This window comes from Erythrolamprus reginae, chromosome 4 (assembly GCF_031021105.1).
Source record: "Erythrolamprus reginae isolate rEryReg1 chromosome 4, rEryReg1.hap1, whole genome shotgun sequence".
NCBI classification, from domain to species: Eukaryota; Metazoa; Chordata; class Lepidosauria; order Squamata; family Dipsadidae; genus Erythrolamprus; species Erythrolamprus reginae.
In genome coordinates this window covers 56,781,962-56,800,050 of record NC_091953.1, presented here as the reverse complement: position 1 = coordinate 56,800,050, position 18,089 = coordinate 56,781,962, and the positions used below count along the sequence as shown (strand labels likewise).

Below are 18,089 nucleotides of genomic sequence, written 5' to 3'. Positions count from 1 at the left end.
AGGGAGAGAAAGAATGGTGCATGAAAGGAAAAAAAGCTGTATCTCTGGCCAAAATTTATTCCTATGGAAAGCTGGACAGAGAGAAATCAGAAATATTCAGATTCTTTTTCAAGCTTGAGTGCTTTGTATTTCAAATTGCTCTTTTCATTGCCCAGACAATTCTGAGAGGAAGCTGGTTGACATGAGTATATCCCTTTTCTATTTCTCTATTTCTCTCAAAGAAATGTACTGATTTAATTACAGTAATTACTTTATAGTTCAGTAGGACTCCCAGGATATCAGCAATCCAATCAGAACAAGCACACAATACATAATAAAAATTAATTCAGTGTTGACTTCTAACAACTGTATATGGAAAGATAACCTGTCCCTAATTTGATATTTCAATGGGGAAACCATCATTTCTATTTCAGGTCCATTCACCTTGCTGCTTTCTCTTCTCTTTCCTTCCACCTTTCCCAGCAATAGAACTGTCTTCAAATAATGCACAAAGTAGAAGAATTTGAGCTAGTCATTTGTACTTCATGACAATGATGATATTTAAGTACAGTATTATCATATTATTATTTTTTTAAAAAAACAAAGCTTGACACCTCAGTCTTTCCCTATGACAGATTCAGGAAAGCAATTTCTTGTTGGTTTTCCTACTGGGTGAAACAGGAAAGGATAGCAGGAGTTCTCCATTTGCTATCTGAAATTACTGTATTGAAACTCTGTAAAGGCAGTACTGCTGAGGTGTGGTAAAGATAATTTGTATGGGCACCACGTTTTAGACTGATATATTTGTCTCCCATTTATGGATGCAAGGGAAGTACATTAATAGGAACATGAAAAAAGCCCTTCCGTCTCTTTTCTCTAGTTAGTCTTCATAAATTCTAAAATGTGCAGAGGTTAATAAGAAACATCTGCTATGGCTCCCTTCTTACCACCTGTAATTTTTCTGAAGTTATAGAGAAGATTTATAGGAAAAATGTACATGATTATGTATCTCCCCCTATGAATATAAACCTGGATCATGAAGGTTCTAGTCTCATGTGAAGGTTGTGTTTAATCATAGGAGATTGAACCAACAGATTTGGTCTGTTTGAAAAATCCTATCAGGTTTTCTATGTTGTTTTTAGGACCACTTTATATTTGTAGTTTTGATACATGAAGCTGAAAATTTGTAGCCAATTGTTCAAAGGATTATTAGTGTGTAAGCTCTTTCAAACATAACTTGATTCAGGACACAGAATTTGATGATGTGAACAATGCATGCTTTCTCTGACATACTATCAATTACCGTATTTTTCGCTCTATAAGATGCACCTGCTGATAAGACGCACCTAGATTTTAGAGGAGGAAAATAGAAAAAAATATTTTGAGCCAAAAAGGGGGAGGAAGAGAGGAAGGAGTGAAAGAAGGGAGTGAGGGAGGAAAGAAGGGAGGAAGGAAAAGGAAAGCAAGAAATGGAGGGAGGAAAGGAAGGAAGGAAAGAAAGAAAGAAAGGGGGAAGGGACAGGAACAGAGGAAGGAAGCAAGGAAACTTATGAAAGGGGAGAGTAAGAGAGGAAGGGAGGGAGGAAGGGAAGAAGGTAGGAGAGTAAGAGAGGAAGGACTGAAGGGAGGGAGGGAGGGAAGAAGGTAGGAAGGAGAAAGAAAAGAAGAAATAGAGGAAGGGAAGGTAAAAGAGAGAAAGAAAAAGAGCAAGAAAGAAAGAAAGAAAGAGAGAAAGAAAGAAAATGAAAGAGAAATAAAAATAGAGAGGGGGAATGAAAGAAATGGGAGGAGGGAAGGAAGGAGAGAAAGCAAGAGAAAGAAAGAAAGCAAGAGAAAGAAAAAAGAATGAAAGAGCAAGAGAGCAAGAGAGAAAAAGAAAGAAAGAGAGAAAGAAAGAAAGAAAGAAAGGCAACTTCAAAGAAAGGCTCACTGAGCATCTCTCACTCTCTCTCTCTCTCTTTCTATCCCTCTTTCTTTCTTTCTCTTCCTTTCTCTCTCTCCTCTTCCTTTATCTCCTCTCTCTCTCTTTCTCTCCCCCCTCTCTCCCCCTTTCCCTCTCTCTTTCTCTCTCTCCCTCTCTTGCTATTTCTCCCCCCTCTCCCTCTCTCTTTCTCTCCCCCCTCTCCCCCCTTTCCCTCTCTCTTTCTCCCTCTCCCTCTCTTTCTCTCTCTCCCCCTCTCTCTTTCTCTCTCTCTCCCCCTCTTTCTCTCTCTTCTTCTCACTTTCTCTCTCTTGTTTTCTTTCTGTCTCTTTTGCTTTCTCTCTCTCTCACTCTTGCTCTCTTTTTTTCTTTCTCACGCTCTTTCTTTCTCTTGTTCTCTCTCTCTTGCTATCTCTTTCTCTCCCCCCCTTTCTCTCACTCTCTGTTTCTCACTTTCTCTCTATCTTGCTGTCTGTTGCTCTCACTCACTCTCGTTCTCTCTCCGTTCTTCTCAGCGGTGACGCGCGCACGCCCTGCCCGCCTCACCTTTGCCGAGAGCACTTTCGTCCCTGGCTCCCAGCAAGGGGGTTGCAGGAGAGGCGGGGCCGGCGAAGGTGATATTCAATGTCGGGGGCACTCGGGCGGTTGCGCGCGCTCCCTATCTCCCTGCTAGCCCACTCGGAATATTCAAAATAAGAAAAACCTTTGCCGGCAAAGGCTTTTCTTATTTTGAATATTCCGAGTGGGCTAGCAGGGAGATAGGGAGCGCGCCCAACCGCCCATGCGCCCCCGACATTGAAGACCTCCGCTGAGAAAAGCCTTTGCCGGCATTTCCTCTCGGCGTCAAGGAGGCGCAGCAGCGGGCGGAGAGAGGGAAGGGGGGGCAGCGGCATCCCTCCTGGCCTTGGCGGACCACCCGACCCTCCCCACCTCCTGCAAATGCGGCGGGCGGCGGGGGGAGAGCGAGGAGCCGGTTCTGACAGGTGCGGGGCTTGGCTGGCTGGCTGGCGGGGGGAGCGCCACTGGTGGTGCAGAGGGAGACCCTCCTCCGGGAGGGAGGGGGCCAGGCAGCAGCTAGCCAGCCAGCCGGCGGGATGGCGCTTCCGAGTTTGCAGCCTCCCCCCCCCCTCCCTGCCTGCATCTTCGCTCCATAAGACGGGGCTGATTTTTCTTCCTACTTTGGGAGGAAAAAAACTGCATCTTATGGAGCGAAAAATACAGTACTCAATCATACCCTTATTATATATATATAATATATATATATATATATATATATATATATATATATATATATATATATATATATATAATATATATAATATATATATATTGTCACATGTTTTTGCTGAATTTGAAAATTAATATATATATTGCAAAACCATGCAAATTCCATTATATATTTCAGACAATATTTTTTTAGAAACACTATTCTAGCAATTTTCACTCATGAATGATAAGCAGCTTTCATTACAAAACAATAGAATTTTAATTATATTTGAAATGAAAAATACAACATATTTGAATATATGTGGAATATCATTCTCAATGTAAAGGAAATGTAACTTACTACCGTATATAGATCAAACAGCCTCAAGCTTTGCTTCCAGAAAGAAGCAAATGATGAAATTGTCAGGGCGCAGCAGATAGGGTGCTGTACTGCAGGCCACTGAAGCTGACTGTAGATCTGTAGGTCAGCGGTTCAAATCACATCACCGGCTCAAGGTTGACTCAGCCTTACATCCTTCCGAGGTGGGTAAAATGAGGACCCAGATTGTGGGGGCAATATGCATGCTCTGTTAAAAAGTGCTATTGCTAACATATTGAAAGCTGCCCTGAGTGTAAGGAGAAGGGTGGCATAAATATCAAATAGATAGATAGATAGATAGATAGATAGATAGATAGATAGATAGATAGATAGATAGATAGATAGATAGATAGATAAATTAATTAATTTACTACACTCTTTTATATATGTACCTCCCATTTCCATATAAATCATGGCAGCTTACAAAATAGAAAATTTACAAATTTTAAAAATCAGCAAAGAACAATTTTATCCCTAACCTAGCCCATACTCCATTGAGTTTTAAACCCTGAAGGGGACAGACTTACCCCAAACAGTATGCAAAAATGGAGTAAGTTTTAGGGCAAGATATTCCAGTACATAGGGACAAATGCAGATAACACACAGTTGTACAGTTAGACCAGTGATCATCAATAATACCTCAGGAGCCAAGCCATGTAGGACAATTATCATAATGAGTTAGTCCTAGAAGATAATTGGCAGTCAGTAGAATAGGCATTGCATAACAAAATCTCTGTTACTAGTTAGATGATAATTAACTGCACTTTGGACCAAATTAAATTTCATAATTGTCTTTTCAAAGGTAACCCCTTGTAATACATTGTAGTAACATAACTTTGAGATGATAAGAGTGTGAGTCATTATAGTTGGGACTTCGTAATCCAAATAAGCATGCAGTTGATAAAGTACCCAACCTGGGTGATCTCTGTAGCATAGTTATTACCTACTGCTTTAGCAGGAGCTCCAAATCCATGTGGAGCTGTAATTAGTGGATTTGTTTCTAGGGAGAAGGGGAAAGGAGTTAATCTTACATCTACATTTACTATGTCCTAGTATATAAGTGTTGAGAATACCCATTGTACATTGGTAGTTAGTACACAATGCATATTCTATTTTGTCCTACTGCTACTTTTTTGTATGTGAGTTGAAGGCTGATACTCATTTACACCACCTTGCCCTCAAAATTAGCCCCCCCAAGACAGGCAGTTGCATATTCTGTATCTGCTTTAAATAATGAAGATGGGATAACCCATCTTCCGATAAGACTGATAAAAGCCCACAGGGTTGACCTTTTCTGGAACCCGTTGACTAAGCAGTGTTGGTTGGCAGGGCCACAGAAGAGGGGCTTCTCTGTGGTGGCACGGGCTCTCTGGAACCAATTATATCCTGAGATCTGTTGCCCCCACTCTATTGGCTTTACGGAAAGCCTTAAATACCTGGCTCTGCCAGCAGGCCTGGGGGCCATGAACAATTGACACACCTGTGATCTGGCCACAACAAGATTGTATGATTGGATTATTGGGTTTAAAATTATTTTTATATTGTTTTTTTACATGTTGTAAGCCACCCAGAGTCCTTTGGGAATTGGGCAGCATATAAATTTAAAAAATAAGTAAGTAAGTAAGTAATAGAAGGTAGGTAGGTAGGTAGGTAGGTAGGTAGGTAGGTAGGTAGATAGATAGATAGATAGATAGATAGATAGATAGATAGATAGATAGATAGATAGATAGATAGATAGATAGATAGATAGATAGGCAGGCAGGCAGGCAGGCAGGCAGGCAGGCAGGCAGGCAGGCAGGCAGGCAGGCAGGCAGGCAGGCAGGCAGGCAGGCAGGCAGGCAGGCAGGCAGGCAGGCAGGCAGAGAGATGACAGAGAGATGACGATAGATTCATATGACCAGATAGCAAGAAATGATTTTGCCCATGTTATTGAGATTTAAGATTACCTAATACTTGAAGCCCAATAAGGTTTTAAGTACAACTTAGGCTAGAGGAACATTTGTAAGATGAGAATTATTAATAAAAATTTGCAATCCCTGAACTTTTTGAGAGTTGTACTATAGGTAGTTTAAGAAAAGATAATCTCAAAACCTTACATGAGAAGAAAATGTAAGATCGGAAGAGACTAAAAATGATACGCTAATACTGGAGCAAAATATCTGAAAGCAAGTAGCAAAGGTTATGAATGTTATCTTTGTATAGACTTTGTGATTCATAAATCTAAAAAGTAAAGGGCACTGTCTGTGGCAAGACAGGCATGTTTTGACTATGCTTGTTTTAATTCAGTATTACAATTCCTATAATCTCTTTAAAACAAATAAATTGTTGGCAACATACTTACAACATCACACACCCTGCAACTGTCCTTGAACATTGTCAAAATAAGATAAAAATGGCACCTATGCTATGCTTTACACTTACTTATAACAATTAGTTTATCTTGAACTTCGTTGCTGACAAATGGTTAGAAGGATTGCCCATGTATCTCTTGACTGTAGCCAAAATTCTGCCCTTTAAAAACCAGTTTTGATTGTGTGTGTGTGTGTGTGTGTGCATTTGTGTGTGTCTGAAATGCTGCACTGTGGGAGAACATATAACATAGAATAAAAGAGTTGGAAGGGATTTTAGAGGTCTTATAATCCAACCCCCTGCTCCAGCAGGAAACCATATACCATTTCCGGTAAATGATTGTCAGACTCTTTTTTGAAAGCATTCAGTGATGGAGCACTCACAACTTCTGAAGGCAAGTTGTTTCATTGGTTGATTGCATATTGCTTAGTTCTAGGTTGCTTCTCTTCTTTATAAGTTTTCATCCATTGCTTCTCATCTGCCTTTGGAGTTTTGGAAAATACTTCCCACCCACCCCTCCTCTCGTCTTTATGGGAGCATCTCAAATATTGGAACATTGCTATTATGTTCCCCCTAGTCCTTCTTTTCATTGGGCTAAACATACCCAATTCTGGTAACCATTCTTCATATGTTTTAGCTTCTTGCTTCCTAATCATTTTTGTTGTTCTTCTCTGGACTCTTTTCAGAGTCTCAACATATTTTTTATATTGTGGTGACCAGAATTGGATTCAGTATTCCAAGTGAGATCTTACGAAGATTTTTTAAAAAGTACTAGAATTTCATGTAATCTTGATTCCAGCCCTGTATTAATCTAGGATTTGTTCTGTCGGGGTCTCTGGTAGACTCCTCCCGAAAATTCACAGGTACAAATTTCAGACACACACACGTTTGAAAATTCAAAACAATATTCTTTATAATGAAAATTCACTTAAACTAAGCCCTCTTTTTGTATAGCAAAGAGCACTCGTCTCCAAACAAACTGGTAATTGGTACAAGTCCCTTATCAGTTCTGTGATACTTAGATTGCAGCAGTGAGGCAAGTCACAGTCCTTATTCTTTCACAAAGTGAAACACACTGCTCTGGTTTAGTTTCAAAGCAGGGAAAAATCAGCACACAAAAGGTCAAACGCAGCAAAGCAGTCACGGAACACAACGATCAGATAATCCTCCTCAATGGCCAAACCCACAGGCTGCTATTTATAGCAGCCCCACTAATTACCACAACCCCACCCAACCACAGGTGGCCTCATTTTCTTTGATAATAATCTCTCAGTTGTTGTTGCCTATGCATCGCTCTCCGCATGTGTGGATGTATCATTAACTCTTGTTCTGAATCCCAGGAGGAGCTAGATAATTGATCTCCTTCTGAGCTGTCTGCCACACTCTCCTCCTCCTTGTCACTCATGTCTTCTTGGTCAGAGGAGCCTTCATCAGAAGATTCCACCGGGGGCAAAACAGGCCTGAAGCATGTGGATGTCTCCCCCACATCCACAGTCCTTGGGGCAGGAGCTGGGCCAGAGCTAACCACAACAGGATTGCATTGGCTTTTTTTGACTGCTGCCATGATATGCTTAGAGTAAACCTAGATATCTATAGCAAAAAACCAAAAATTCCCTAGGTTTTGAACTTTAGAGTAAACTTTCTGGAATCTTTATTCATGTACAGTGGTTTGGAAACCCCGATTCGGCTCCTCGCTGCTGCTGCGCTACCGAGCAGATCAGCTGCTGGGCGGCCGAAGGAACCTTCCCTGGGTCTTCCTGGCCGCCCACGCAAAGGGGAAACCCCGGCTCCTCGCTGATTCCCGCCGCTCGCCCGCCCGCCAGCAAGAGGGGGAAGACCAAGGGAAGGTTCCTTCGGCCACCCAGCAGCTGATCTGCTCGGTGCAGCAGCAGCGAGCAGACGAAGATCGGGGTTTCCCAGCCGCCCACGCAAAGGGGAAACCCCGGCTCCTCGCTGATGCCCCTGCTCGCCCGCCCGCCGCCCGCCGCCCGCCAGCAAGAGGGGGAGAGATAGAGAAAGAGAGAGAAGGAAAGAAAGAGATGAGAGAGGGAGGAAGGAAGAGAGTGTGAGAGAGGAAGAAGCAAGATAGAGAAAGAGAGAGAGAAAGAAAGATGAGAAAGGAAGGAAGAGAGTGACGTCATCGGTGGAAAAATCACGATATAGCGTTTCGCGAAGATCGAGATCGCGAAACTCGAGGGATCACTGTAGTCCCATTTTTTGCCCATTTGTCCCGCATCACGCTGGGTTTTTAAAAAGTCCCACTTTTTTTTACATACCAGCCTGCACCTTGAATGCTGGCTGGAGATTGTGTTGGAGCTGCTTGCTGTGTGATTGGGTGGATTGAAGGGATTGGCCAGCAAGCAGCTCACCTTCCACCCTGGAGGGCTGGGATGGGCGCAAGGGATGTTGACGCTGCTAAAGAGGTGTCAATGCCACTGATCCTCAGCCTGCCTGAGCAGCCGATGCTACACCCCCCTCGCAGGAAGAGAGAGAGAGAGAGAGGATGGGTGGGGTGGCTGGCGAATCCCGGGTGGCTTCCCATAGAAGCCGAAGCAGCAGATTCGCCATCCCAGCCCTCTTCTTTATCAGGTGCTCCTGCTACTCAGGGGTTAATTGGAAGCATACTGAGTGCTCTGTTGATGTTCCCATCTGCCGACTGCATGCAAGAGCGTGCCTACCAGGTCTGAACATCGTGAAAGAGAGAGAGAGAGAATGAGAGAATGTGTGAGTGAGAAAAAGTAAGAGAGAGAGAAAGAGGGAGAGAAGGAGGGAGAGAGAGAAAGAGAAAGAGAGAGAGAGAGGAAGGAAAGGAGAGAAAGAAAGAGAAAGAGGGAGGAAGGAAGGGAGAGAGAAAGAGAGAGAGAAAATATAAAAAGGGAGAGAGAGAGAGAAATAGAGAGAAAGAGGGAGGGAGAAAGAGAAAGAGAGAAAGGGAGGGAGGGAGAAAAGTTTGCAAATTTGTTAGTACCATCTAGACAGTTTCTTAAAAATCTTCCTATCTGTTACACTTATGGAGAAAGAAGATGGGATGGAAAGTGTAAATACTACATCCAATATCATTGCTGATTCAAAGTAGAAAGTTAGGAAGAGTAGAACAGAATGCTTTATATCAGAAGTCCACAACATCAAACCATAGACCAGTACCAATCTGTGGTCTTTAGAAAATGGGATGCACAGGCGAGCAAGTAAATCTGAAACTATCACCCACCCACTCCTGATCTGTGGAAAAAATGTCTTCTATGAAATCATAGATGATTTCATAGATCCAGATCCTGATGAAAAAAAGGTTTGGGGACCACTGCTTTATATAATTACTGATTGTGAATATTAATCCATGGGCAGATAAATTTACTCAACTAAGTTTTAATGTACTGCATAGGAACACGGAGAGGGGCAGCATACAAATCTAATAAATAATAATAATAATAATAATAATAATAATAATAATAATAATAATAACAACCCTAACCCTAACCCTGGGTCTAGAAAGCTTAGAACTACGATGCCTAAAACACGACTTAAGTATTGCCCACAAGATCATATGCTGCAACGTCCTGCCTGTCAATGACTACTTTAGCTTCAACCACAACAACACAAGAGCACGCAACAGATTCAAACTTAATATTAACCACTCCAAACTTGACTGTAAAAAATATCACTTTAGCAATCGAGTTGTCGAAGCGTGGAACTCATTACCGAACTAAATAGTGTCAACCCCTAACCCCCAACATTTCTCCCTTAGACTATCCACGATTGACCTCTCCAGGTTCCTAAGAGGTCAGTAAGGGGCATACATAAGTGCACTACTGTGCCTTCCATCCCCTGTCCAATTGTCTTTCCTTTATCTCATATATCATATATATTTTCTTCCTTTCATATATCTTCTCTATTTTTGTATATTTTCTTCTATCCTTTTCTTTATATATCTTACTACATGTCTATACTTTTCTATATGTATTGTGTATTGAACAAAAGAAATAAATGAAGAAAAAATGAAGCATTAAAGGCAACAGAGGACTGTTTCAAACAGAAAAGTTTTGCAACATTACAACAGTTTCTTGAGGTCTTACTTCCTTATTATTCCATTACTACAGATTATTATTTTCATTCATAGAAAATAGACTTCTTTGTAACAGGTTTATTTAAATGTGTCCTGCATGTGATCTGATTTAGTTATATATATACAATAATAAGCTTAATAACAGCATGCACTACATTAAATCTATCCAACTTTCTATATGCAACTTGATATTTAAGATGTGGTGATCAACATAATGTAAGTCATTTTCTTTTTTCTTTTTGCTTCTTCTAGTTGTGGCTGAACAGGGTGTCTTGTGAGTTGAAAGGTTGTCAAACTATCATAGATAAGAACAAGCCCTAGGCTAGACAGGAGCAAATCTTTTGAAGTCTCATGGGAAGAAGAAACTATTGTGAAGGATGTCTAGCTTTCATCTTAGCTTTCTCTGTGAGAGATAAAGTTTGGGCAAATATCCAGGTGTCTGAATGGGGCTCTGTGGCTTTTTTTAAAACCATACACATATATAAGCACACAAAGGTTGGAGACTATAATTAAACCACAGCTGTTCTGCTGACATTTGTAGGAAGAAAGTATTTAATGCATTTGCGTTGTTACGTCTTTACGAAGTCCCCAACTTAACCTCTGATATGAGTAAGGCATTTGTATTAAGCCCTCATAAACATGCTTAGTCTGGGGGAAAAAAGATGAAACTTCAGCATTTATCTTGAGTGAGAGGTGAAAAACAGGACAGGGGCTGCAAACTTGAAAACAGAATAGAATAGAATAGAATAATTATTTATTCATCAGGTACGATTGGACACACAAGGGATTTGTCATTGGTGCATAGGCTTTCAGTGTAGATAAAAGAAAAGATACATCTATAAACAATCATGAGGTACAACACTGAATGATTGTCATAGGGTACAAATAAGCAATCAGAAAACAATCAATATTAATATAAATTATAAGGATACAAGCAACAAGTTATAGTCATAAAGTCATAAACGAATTTAAACTATGGGCTATATTTTTACTATATGTAAAAATATTGCCAGTTCACCTTCTGACCACAAATCTTGACCTTGCAAGGACAATTTTTGTCCCAGATGCTAATTTGAGATTATTTTAAAATTGCCTTTGTCAGTAAGTTTTCATAGGTCTAAACTGGTGCTATAACTCCTGGGAATTTTGAGAATTGTAATCCCAAGCAATAAGGAAGTATCACATTGGATAAGGCTATTTTTAAATACCCTTTTAACATGAAAGATAGTCTTTCTTTTCAGAGGGAAGTTTCTCTTCCATGCTGTTTAGCTGCTGGGGAATTTAAATGCTTTTGAACAGCAGACTCTTAAACCAAGGCAGTGAAATAGGCCATGTGAAAGTCAAGGGAAATTTTTTGTCAAAGACCAAAGGAATGCCTCAAATCCAACAGTAATTCCACTTGAGTTTGGCTGCGGTCAGAGGTTTTATGCAATGTGCTGATCTCTCTGAATGTAGTTTCATGAACATTTACGGTATATTAAGAGAGACTATGTTTTCAATAGCTACATAGCAAAGTTGAAAGTTTATGAGCTAGTATGCAGAGTACTATTGACTTCACTTTGGGCAATGTTGTTGTAAAAATCACATCACACAGTGAATAGGTCTCTCTGAAATGTTTTATTTATTTTTATTTATTTATTTTGTCATACAAATATAATACAGTATTGTATTGTAGTATGTTTAACATAATATAAGTATAAAGCAGAGATAGAAAAGATTAAAAGACATTAGGACAGAAACGGTAGGCACAAATGTGCACTTATGCACGCCCCTTACAGACCTCTTACAAAATGTAAGGTTGAAGATTTTGGGATTGGGGAAAGAAACAACAGAGTCCGGTAGTGAATTCCAGGCGTTGACCACTCTATTGCTGAAATCATATTTTCTGCAGTCTAGTTTGGAGCAATTTACATTTAGTTTGTATCCATTCCATGCTCTTGTGTTGTTGTTGTTGTTAAAGGTGAAGTAGTCGCTAACAGGGAGTACATTGTGATGTATGATTTTATGAACAACAGTTAAATCAGTTCGGAGGCCGCGTAGCTCAGTGGTCCCCAACGTTTTTTCCACCAGGGACCAGTTTAAGCAAGGCAATTTTTCTATGGCCCGGTGGGGGCGGAAAGGGGTGTGGTTGGGGGCGGGATTAAGCATGGGGGTGCTGGTCCTTCCTGCCCCTCTTTCCCGCCATCGCCCTGTGGCCGGCAGAACCTGCCTCCCAAACCCTCTTGCCCAGCGGCAGGTGAAGCGCTGGAGGGAGGGGGTCAGGCCGACCCTCCTGCCTCCCCCCCCAGCCAAAAACGCAAAGGCGTGCCACGGCAGAAGCCAAAAGAGGCTTGAGCCTCCCGGTCCTTCCCGCCCCTCTGTCCCGTCCATCGCCCTGTGGCCGGCAGAACCTGCCTCCCGAGGCCTCTTTCCCAGCGGGAGATGAAGCACTGGAGGGAGGGGGCGGCGGCAGGAGGACTGGCAGCTGCTGACTCCACAGACCAGTGCAACATGCCCCGCGGCCCGGTACTGGTCCGCGGCCCGGTGGTTGGGGACCCCTGGCATAGCTGCTATAAATTTTCTAAACAAAGTAATTGAAGTCTAGAGGAGTAAGGTAATTTGTTGCGTGAGGAGGAGTGGAAGACTCTTCTTGTGAAGTATTTCCACAGGTTTAGCATCAGTTGCATCAACCAGTGCCATTGGGATGTGGGAGATTTAAGCATCTGTTTCCTAGATAGACTTTTATACCAATAACAAATAACAAAACAAAGTAATGCTAGATAGCAGTTAAAAGCCAGCATTCACATTTTGATTTTTGATTTTGAAATAACGGTATTGCATGCTCCCTTGTGACAAAATACATCATCTGTGGGAAAAGAGAATCCTAATTGGACAGAGATTATTATAAATAACTTAGGAAAAGTACTATTTATGATCTGTTGTGGTTAGCTCTGGCCCAGCTCCCACCCCAAGGACTGTGGATGTGCGGGAGACATCCACATGCTTCAGGCCTGTTTTTCCCCAGTGGAATCTGATGATGAAGGCTCCTCTGACCAAGAAGACATGAGTGACAGGGAGGAGGAGAGTGTGGCAGACAGCTCAGAAGGAGATCAATTATCTAGCTCCTCGTTGGCTTCAGAACAAGAGTTAATGATACAGCCATGCATGCAGAGAGCGATGCATAGGCAACAACAACTGAGAGATTATTATCAAAGAAAATGAGGCCACCTGTGGTTGGGTGGGGCTGTGGTGATTAGTGAGGCTGCTATAAAGAACAGCCTGTGGGTTTGGCCATTGTGGAGGATTATCTGATCGTTGTGTTTCGTGACTGCTTTACTGACTTTGACTTTTTGTGTGTGCTGATTTTTCCCTGCTTTGAAACTAAACCAGAGCAAAGTGTGTTTCACTTTGTGAAAGAAGAAGGACTATGAATTGCCTCACAGCTGCAAGCTAAGTATCACAGAACTGATAAGCACTTGTACAAATTACCAGTTTGTTTGGAGACGAGTGCTCTTTGCTATACCGAAAGAGGGCTTAGGTTAAGTGAATTTTCATTATAAAGAACATTGTTTTGAATTTTCAAACATGTGTGTGTCTGAAATTTGTACCTGTGAATTTTTGGGAGGAGTCAACCAGAGAGCCCGACAGAACATGATCCAGCTATTACTTTTTGTGTGCTGAGGCTTTACATAAAGAAAAGCTTTTCAGTTTATAAATCTGAAGGCTTCTCAGAAAAGTGGATTTTTTGAGCCCCCATCCTTAATTGGTAGATGCCAGAAGGCTCCCTGTAACTGGTGGGTAGAAATAGCAGTGCCCTTAACATAAATGAGGCCTGGATAGATATATTTTGTAAAGAAGATGATTTTTGGCATGCCAATTATAAGGGACAGTCAAAATATGTTTATTTTATTCATAGCTGAATTCATAGTGATTGCATAGTGACTGCGGAGAGGGGCGGCATACAAATCTAAATAATAAATAAATAATAAATAAATAAATTTACTTGTTCATTTATTTATTGTGCCATTACTGCATAGACTGCAGCATTAGAAAGATTACCCAACAATCTAGAATCAATTGCTGACTCTTCTTACAGCTTCTATGATACTTATAGGAAAATTAGGCAAAAAAGTGTAGTTACACCACAAAAAGAAAAAAAGGGGCTTTAGGTAAGCTGTGAATTTCTGGGTAAAGATGCCACTTGATATCTAGCATTCCTAGCTTGTGATGTCACTATGCTATGCCCTAGTTTACATATTAGTGTAACAGGATGTTAGATACAATCAATTTGCATTCGATTTTATGAATCTAATTTTTTGCTACATGAATCAGAAAAAATCACCCAATGGACAAACTGGGTTATATTAGAGCTAAAGTTCGAAAAAATGCACTTCCGGTTTTCCGTTGTGCTGTTTTTTTACACTCTGGAGGGTTCAGAGAAAGTTCCCGAAACTCCAGCAAAGTATCCTCTTCATCTCAGGTCGAAACCATTTTATTTTACTCTTCAGAACAATGAATACTGTAAATGTTCCTCTTTTATTAAAATACAATTGAAGCCTATGGGGGGAGAAACCCCTGTAACTTCATATGATATTTGATTACTGCAAAAGATTATTTTATTGTAATTTATTTCTCAGATATATGTACGCCATTTCCTTCAAGAGCTGATATTAGCCTTTCAAGGCAGACCAGATAGAAACACAAAACCATGAGCACTAACATCATCTTTATTGGAGGGTGACAGTAAGAAAACATTTCAGGTCTGAAAGTACTTCTCCCCTACCTTGCCTTTATTTTCCAAAAAATTAGGATGGGTCCCTTCTGAGAGATGTTTTCTCCAGCCCCATTTCTTGTGTGACTTGAAATAGCTCTTATCTAACCATTGCCCTGGCTGGAGTTCTTCCTGGTTATTCTGACAACCCATTACATTTGGAGACCACATTTGGAATACTGTGTTCAGTTCTGGAGACCTCACCTACAAAAAGATATTGACAAAATTGAACGGGTCCAAAGACGGGCTACAAGAATGGTGGAAGGTCTTAAGCATAAAACATATCAGGAAAGACTTAATGAACTCAATCTGTATAGTCTGGAGGACAGAAGGAAAAGGGGGGACATGATCGAAACATTTAAATATATTAAAGGGTTAAATAAGGTCCAGGAGGGAAGTGTTTTTAATAGGAAAGTGAACACAAGAACAAGGGGACACAATCTGAAGTTAGTTGGGGGAAAGATCAAAAGCAACATGAGAAAATATTATTTTACTGAAAGAGTAGTAGATCCTTGGAACAAACTTCCAGCAGACGTGGTTGGTATATCCACAGTAACTGAATTTAAACATGCCTGGGATAAACATATATCCATCCTAAGATAAAATGCAGAGAATGGTATAGGGGCAGACTGGATGGACCATGAGGTCTTTTTCTGCCGTCAGACTTCTATGTTTCTATGTTTCTATTACATCTCTCATGGGAGTCTACATTTCATTTCACAATGCAAAGCTTATTTTGTTTAATATGCAGTATGGTCACATTCATTCCCACATTTCAATTTATGTTGAACTGAAATGTGTGGGTGGCTTTCTTTTCTAACAAGGAAAAAAAATGGACCACCAAACTTAAACAAAAACAAAAAAATGATTATGGAGGAGGGGAACAATAGACATTTAAAATGTTTTCTAACCCTGGAGAAATGAGATCCATCTTTTTTTTTTAATGGAGTGCAGCATTGTAATGCCTTTTAAAAGAAATGAGCTTATTAAAAGCTATATTGATTGGAAGTTTTATATATGAGCACTGCTGGTAGTCTGTTTCAGACAGAATTCACAGAATTCACCTCGCTTATCTGGCAAAAAAAGATGGTATGAAAGGATGGATGTCATGCCTTTGTTACAGAGACCTCTCTTGCAAATGGGAAACAAGGGGACCTCGCCCTGTTGAAAGAGAAGGACACATCGCAGAACTCTTGGCCTATAGGGCTTGTGTACCAAGTTATGCCCAGCTCCGATGGACTAGTGCGCCAAGTTGAGGTGCAAGTCGTAAAGCCACATAACTCAGGCCACAACTCAAAGACTCTTGCCAAGAAACTCTACATCAGACCAGTCACTGACCTTGTCTTGCTGAGAAGAAAGACTGAACTTCAAGACTGAACCTCAATCTCTGCATGTCTTGTGTCTACCTCAGTGTTTGCATTGTTTGATGATATGCTTCATTTACCATTGTTATTTAGTTCAGATAGACTGTTATGCTATGCCCTTTATTTAGTCAACATTCACTGGAAATAAGTGCTCCCAACAACAGCACAAAATACCTCTGGTGTCAAAGTTCAGCTTTTAGTTCCTGAACATGTCATCACAGAGAAAAATTATTCTCTGCTGCATGGGTACATATGCATGCTATGTAAGAATGCATGCAACAGTTTCAATTTTTACACAAAATTAGTTATGATTGAAACTATCTAACTGGTCCCTAATGGCACATAATCAGTTAATGATCAAATTAGTTTAAATTCATTAAATGGTAGAGGGAGTGACAACAACACGAATAGAAAGTTAAACTCCATTATTCCGCTATTTACATTCTTCTGCTCCATTTCCTGGCAAAAATATAATTTCATCCATGTAATTATTTTCTGTTTAAATTTGTGTACCAGTGTATCATTGTGAGTCATTCTGTAGAAGTGATGACAAAGATGCAATCCATCATCTGAGCATAATTCTATGATTATATCATTCTGCTTTTCTAGGTTGTTTAGTTCCAAGTGGCTCAAGAACTAATGCTGGAGATGGTTAATTATGGTGTGGTCAGCTATAGTGACCACATCCTTATGGCACTGGAGTCGCTCAAGCTTGCATTTTACTGGAGGAAAAAGAGTTCTCAGGACAGTGGAAAGTGTTGGGATTGCAGAACATAATATGCCAATTACCCAGCTTGCAAATCATGGGTGTATTTCTTCAGTTTTCTTCAGTTACTGAGAGAACAGTACATTTTATAATATTTTTACCAGCTCAGTATGCATTTCAGATGCTTCCCTGTGATATTACCTTGTCTGGAAATTATCACTAAAGGGATGGCATGTTTGTTTGTTTGTTTGTTTGTTTGTTTGTTTGTTTGTTTGTTTGTTTGACTTGACTTTACTTGATTTGATTTGATTTGATTTGTATGCCGCCCCCCTCCGAAGACTTGGGTCAGCTAATAACAATGAAAAGACAATGTAAAACAAATCTAATATTAAAAATAATCTTAAAAAACCCAATTTAAAGAGCCACTCATACATACAAGCATACCATGTATAAATTCTATAAGCCTAGGGGGAAGGAAAATTTCAATTCCCCCATGCCTGATGACAGAGGTGGGTTTTAAGGAGCTTGCGAAAGGCAAGGAGGGTGGGGGCAACTCTGATATCTGGGGGGAGCTGGTTCCAGAGGGTCGGGGCCGCCACAGAGAAGGCTCTTCTCCTGGGTCCCTCCAAACGACATTGCTTAGTCGATGGGACCCGTAGAAGACCAACTCTGTGGGACCTAACCGGTCGCTGGGATTCGTGCGGCAGAAGGCGGTCCCGGAGATATTCTGGTCCGATGCCATGAAGGGCTTTATAGGTCATAACCAACACTTTGAATTGTGACTGGAAATTGATCGGCAACCAGTGCAGACTGCGGAGTATTGGTGTAACATGGGCATATCTTGGGAAGCCCATGATTGCTCTCGCAGCTGCATTCTGCACGATCTGAAGTTTCCGAACACTTTTCAAAGTTAGCCCCATGTAGAGAGCATTACAGTAGTCGAACCTCGAGGTGATGTGGGCATGAGTGACTGTGAGCAATGAGTCCCGGTCCAGATATACAATAGCTACAGTCACTGTACCTTGCTCTTTTCCATGCAACTATATATTCTTGTAAGAAATAATACCCACATTTTTGTTTGCATTGCAGTATTAAATCAAGAGAAAAAAGATATTGGTATGTAGGGATCCTATGTCGGAATCATTTCTATAAGGAATCATCAGATTTGTCAGCGTAAACTCATTCACAGAATCAAAGAATAATCTGTAATCATCAGAGCCTGTAATTCAGTGTCATCATAGGGAAAGCTGCAATCCAGCCCACAAATACATATATTTCAATAAATTTCAGGAATGAAGATGAAATGGAGTGATTTGACAGGGAAGGGATGTTTTTTTTGCCAAACTGTGTCTCAAAACCACAATGCTTCCTTGGA

General features: G+C 40.8%; 1 protein-coding gene across 1 annotated transcript in view; it reads left to right on the top strand.

The window, feature by feature from the left end:
• ADAMTS5 (ADAM metallopeptidase with thrombospondin type 1 motif 5) overlaps positions 1-18,089 on the top strand; it is a 72,084-nt gene that overhangs the window by 26,458 nt on the left and 27,537 nt on the right. The gene's annotated exons all lie outside the window — the stretch shown is intronic.